General features: G+C 41.5%; 1 non-coding gene across 1 annotated transcript; it reads left to right on the forward strand.

Annotated features, from left to right (window-relative positions):
* Positions 1–978: 978 nt before the first annotated feature.
* TRNAP-AGG (transfer RNA proline (anticodon AGG)) lies at positions 979–1,050 on the forward strand. The gene has a single exon. It is a non-coding gene; the product is annotated as a tRNA-Pro (tRNA).
* Positions 1,051–6,081: the final 5,031 nt, after the last annotated feature.

Here is a 6,081-nt window from a genome sequence, read left to right on the forward strand (position 1 = left end):
AGCAGTAATAGCGCTACCACCATCCTCAACAACATATGTAGCAACTGCAACAGCACTACCACCATCATCAACAGATGCAGCAGCAATAACAGCACTACCACCATCACCAACAACAGATGCACCAGCAGTAACAGCACTACCACCATCACCAACAACAGATGCACCAGCAGTAACAGCACTACCACCATCATCAACAACAGATGCAGCAGTAGTAAGAGCACTACCACCATCATCAACAACCGATGCAGCAGCAGTAACAGCACTACCGCCATCATCAACAAAAGATGGAGCAGCAGCAACAGCACTATCACCATCATCAACAACAGATGCAACAGCAGTAATAGCACTACCACCATCATCAACAACAGATGCAGCAGTAGTAAGAGCACTACCACCATCATGAACAACAGATGCAGCAGCTGTAACAGCACTACCACCATTATCAAGAAGAGATGCACCAGCAGTAACAGCACCATCACTATCATCAACAGATGCAACAGTAGTAACAGCACTCCCACCATCATCATCAACAGATGCAGCAGCTGTAACAGCACCACCACCATCATCAATAGCAGCTTCATTACCGTCACCCGGAACAGCAGCAGTACCATGGGCACTACTAACACCACCAACATCACCAGCGCCAACAACAACCATCTCCACCACCACTACCACCACCAACAACAGCGAACTACATCACCATTACCACCAACGACAACAACCATCTCCACCACCACTACCTCCTCCACCAACAACGACCTACATCAGCATTACCACGAACAACAACCATCTGCTGAATTGTTTTATGACAATACTGAATGGCACTGGTATGAAGTCTAATATGCATAATGATGAAATATGATAGCCAACCCTATATCGGTAGGTTGCTGACGCCAGCTGGTGACAGCTGAGGGACACAGCAGGGCTGCTGACGCTCTAGGCAATGTCAGCACAAGGGGGCTTCAACCACTTTTCCCTGGCCTGTTGGTCTAGTTATATGATTCTCGCTTAGGGTGCGAGAGGTGCCGGGTTCAAATCCCGGACAGGCCCGAGGTTCTTTTGAATAAATTAGTGATTCATGACTTTCATGAAAATGCATCTTATATAAAGTAAAGCTAAGTTGTCTACCAAATAGATTAGTTGTTCTAGGAGTAAAATATTAGCATCAGGTGCTCTAGGTCCCATGTTCAGCTAAAAGAAAGACCAGATTAGACAAGTTGGTAAAGAATATCAGCATGTTGGTCCAGGGGTATGATTCCTGCTTTGGAGCAGGAGGTCTCGGGTTCAAATCCCGGACAGGCCCGTCCATTATATATTTTTAATCTTATTACTTAACTATTCAACTTCTCAATCGTCATGATGTGCTTGTCAGCTCGTCAATACCACCATGACACACGTCTCAGACGTTTGTGATCAAATTATCAGAATGTCAAGACCATATTTCTATATTATGGGATCATTGGTTGGTACTTCCACGTTCGTGCACTTGCATAGGTGTCTTTGTGTTTATCCATATTCCTGCTTCTTTTAATGTGAGTACTTGCAAACGCGCGCGGGTGTGTGTGTGTGTGTGTGTGTGTGTGTGTGTGTGTGTGTGTGTGTGTGTGTGTGTGTGTGTGTGTGTGTGTGTGTGTGTGTGTGTGTGTGTGTGTGTGTGTGTGTGTGTGTGTGTGTACCAAATCATGACTTACAAAAAGTAAGCAAATATTTATAATTTCCAGTCCATTAAACTCATATATTGGTCCGACCTTGTGAGGATGAGGGGCAGGTGATGGAAAGGGCGGGTGAGGAAGAGGGAAGTGTATAGTATGTAGTCAAGTAGGCACGTTGTGTAGAGTGAAGAGGTAGGGAGAGAGCAAAGAGGAACAGAGATCAAGGATGGAGTGAGGGTGTAAGGCAGAAGGATGTGAAGGAAGGAGGGAGAGAGAAATGCTAGGTAGAGAAAAAAAGCCAGGGTGGAGGAAGGTAGGCTGTGAAAGTAAGAAAAATGTTTGAAGCTAGGATAAACCAGATAAGCATTAGGGGAGGAAGAAAGAAAGATGGTGTGAAGGCGGACATGAGAGAAGGAGGGAGGAGGATGGAAGGTTCTTACGGCTGGCAGCCGACGCTGTATTTCGGTCTCATATTCTGCCATAGGACAACGGTAAATTCACCCCTAGGACATTGGACACAAAGGAGAGGAAATTTTTGGTCGTTGGTGACAGCCAGGTTAGGTACATGGGCAGGGTCTTTTACAATACCTAGTGCTCGAGTGAGATATGTCAAAGATAGAATGAATAACAATTTGCTTCAGTGCAGAAGGCAATAACATAGGAACACTGGGAGGAAGACGTTTATAGGCAGGTAAGCAGACAGATATAGATAGTTTAAGGAGGAAGGTTGGGATCTCATTAGTTTGTGGTATCATAAGTCGTGGAAGAATTGGATGCGAATGGTTCCGAAATATAGGTGCCATTCATTAGCAACTAGAATGTATTCAACGAGCAGAATACTATGTATGCTATGGATAGAGTCTTTTTTATCGAAAGCATATGTTTTGATTTGGCAATATCAGTAGAGACGGTTGCAGGCGAGATTAGTCAGTCCTTGAATAGTAAGATGACAGCAGTAAGCACTATAGTGCATTTATAACATATAGCATGATTTACCAATTAGAGTACTTGAGAGCAGTACTGTAGATATCTTTGATGAGAGAATTGATAGATATTTTCCTTTGAATCCACGACTAACACTGTTTGCACTTCCTTAGCTATGCGAATAATTTACGTGTTCCCCTTTGAAAAATCTTGTGTGTTTCTAACAATTAATTAGTATGAAATCTGCTAATGCTCTCTTCCCATCTTTCCTGCTCACCCACGTATTATTATATATGTCCTTTTTTTAAACCTGGCATTCCCAGTCGCCAATCACATTTCACGTTACAACTCCACAAACTGTTTAATTTTCTCAACCATACTAACGGGTCCCCTATACTCCTGTTATACCCTCAACTGCCACATTAACCAATTTCCCATACAAAATCACCCATCAATAATACTTTATCTCCCTCACAATCATTGACACACTCACTCATTTACTCCCGAAAATACTTGTCTGTCTACATCCTCCAACTTAAATCCAGGAATATAATTACCCCTCTCTCGTAATCTCCTTCAATTTTTACCCACATCAGCCAGGTCACTTGCTTGCATTCTTTCACACATTTCCACAACTCTTGCTCCAGCAGTAGTACTATCTCTTCCTTACCTCTTACCGTTACACCAACCCCCGACTTTACCCCAAGAGACATTTCCATACTATTATTCCCACCTTTCCTTTGAGCACTGATTCACTCTGAGCCAAAGCACTCAGGTTCCTGCCCTCAGACGTAATATGCTACCAATTTCACTTCTCTTTCCATCTTTTTTACATGCACACATACTCAAACACCACAATCTAAGCCACCGAGGAGGATTAGCATTTCTTACTTGGCTCTTTCTTATGCTCCACCTTATAGAAATTGAAATATAAGAAGTGAAAGATTTCCAGACCCACCCCCTTCCGTCCCTCTTAGCCGCCTTGTATCATAATCTAGTTGCCAAAGTAATCAGCTTTTTAGCTTTGATTTCAGAAATCTTATAACTAACAGTAATAACCACAAGAAATCTGGGTTTCTTATGAACACTGTGTGGGAACCGTATATGTCTGGGTCTATGTTTTCTTTCTTTCTTGTTTCTTTTGCCGTTTGTAATGATTAAGAGATCTTGACACAATAGAAAGATAGAAAGAATTCTTTGTCTTTATTGAGACTCTCAAAGCACAGACTTTTACACGCTAATCGAACAAAAGTTGGTTGAATTAGTTATATAGTATTTTCATCAGAAAATAGAACTGTATCACAACTTTTGTTCATGTGATCTACTCAGGTGATTGTCGATCAGATTATCAAAAGTGGGAAAGATATAAGAGTTTTCCAGTGTGAGGAAATAAGGAATTATCAGAGTAAACAATCGTCGTGAAGCCCGTCACACAGAAACTGTGGGAAGATGCAACCAGTAAAGGAATTTGATTCAAGTTTTTGAGGCTGAGACGTTTACAGCGGCAATGTCAGTAGAGACGGTTGTAGGCGAGGTTAATCAATCTTTCAATAGTTAGATGATAGCAGTATGTAGTCAAGTAAGTACTATAGTTCATTGATAACATATTGAATAATCTACCAGTGAGAGTACTTAAGAACAGTACTATAGATATGTTTGATGATAGATTTGATAAATATTTTCCTTTGGACCCACGACTAACACTGTTTACACTTTCCTTAACTATACGAATAATTTACAGGTCTTCCTCTTTGAAAAATCTGTGTGTTTCTACCAATCAATTAGTATAAAATCTTCTAATGCTCTCGTACCATCTTCCCTACTCAGCCCCGCATAATCATATATATGCCCTTTTCAAACCTGGTACTCCCAGTCACCATTCCTATTTCAACTTACAACCCCACAAACTGTTTAAATTTCTTAACCATACTAATGGGTTCCCCATGCCCGCCGTTATACCCTCAACTGCCACATTAACCACTTTTCCATATAGAATCCCCAATCAATAACACCTGATCTCCCTCATCACAATTACTGACATACTCACACTCCTACTCCCAAAACACATACCTCTCTACATCCTCCAACTTATGACCATGAGCATAGTCACCCATTTCTCGTACTCTACTTCAATGTTTCCACACGTCAGTCAGGAGGTCATTACCTTGCATTCTTTCAAATATCTCCACAACTCATGCTTCAGCAGTAGTACTATCTTTTCCTTACCTCTTACCGTCACACCAACCCCAGACTTTACTCAAGAGACATTCGCAAACCATCACTCCCTCTTTTCCCATGAGTTCTCTTTCACTCAGAGCCAAAACAATGACGTTCGTGCCCTCAAACATAATATGCTACCAATCTCATCTATTTTTCTATCTTGTTTACATACACACATACTCAAACACCACAACTTAAGCCACTTAGGAGAATCATCATTCCTTACTTGGGTCCTTCTTATGCTCCAACTTTTAGAAAGTGAAATACTATTAGTGAAAGTTTTCAACCCAACCCACCTTCCACCCCTCTTGCCGCCTTCTTTGGTCTAGTTGCCAAAGTAATCAGCTTTTAAATTTCATCTAAGAAATGGTATGCATTTTACGACCATAGACTAATATTGATAACCATAAGTTATTTGGGTCTCTTATGAACACTATGTGGAAACCATATATGAATGGGTCTGTTTTCTTTTTTCTTTCTCTTTTGTCGTTTGTAACGACTAAAGTCTCTTGCTGCAATAGAAAGATAAAAATATTTCTTGTCTTTACTGAGACTATCAGAGCAAAGGCTATTGCACCCTAAGCGAAGAAAAGTTGTCTGAAAAAGTTAGATTATATTCTCATCAGAAAAGAGGTATATCAGATCAGGGGTTAATGTGACCTCTTCAGGTGATTGTAGACCAGACCATTAAAAGCGACAAAGATATAGGAGATTTTTATTATGAAGAAATATAGAACAATCCCCGTGATGCTGACCCACACAGAAACCGTGGGGAGATTCAACCAGTTAAGGGATGAGTCAGGTCCTTAGGACTGAAAAGCAAGCATAAAACTCACGAGTGCAGTGGCCGAAATGATTTTTGAAGAACAGGGAGTGGGAAGCACCATTACTACAAATGGAAGGTCGACGATGGTGGAAGTGATACAAGGAGAGAGCCACCACGGATATGCTACCATTACTGTGGTGAATGCGATTTCAATAGAAATAGACAGCTTCAGAAGGATACTGTTGTCTTTATTGCATTCCACTTTTGGGAAGCAGATTTCATGGCGTCCCATGTGTGAGCTTTTCAGGAAAGAGTATATAAAATCTAATGTGTGTTAGTCAGTTTCATTGCACAAGTGAATGACACTGTTTTGAAGTCTAACATGCAAAATGCTGCAAAATGATAGCCAGCCCTATATCGGTAGGTTGCTGACGCCAGCCGGTGTCAGCAACGGGACACAGTAGGGCTGCTGACGCTGTAGGCAATGTCAGCACACGGAGGCTTCGACTACTCCTCCCT

Source organism: Panulirus ornatus, chromosome 38 (genome assembly GCF_036320965.1).
Source record: "Panulirus ornatus isolate Po-2019 chromosome 38, ASM3632096v1, whole genome shotgun sequence".
NCBI classification, from domain to species: Eukaryota; Metazoa; Arthropoda; class Malacostraca; order Decapoda; family Palinuridae; genus Panulirus; species Panulirus ornatus.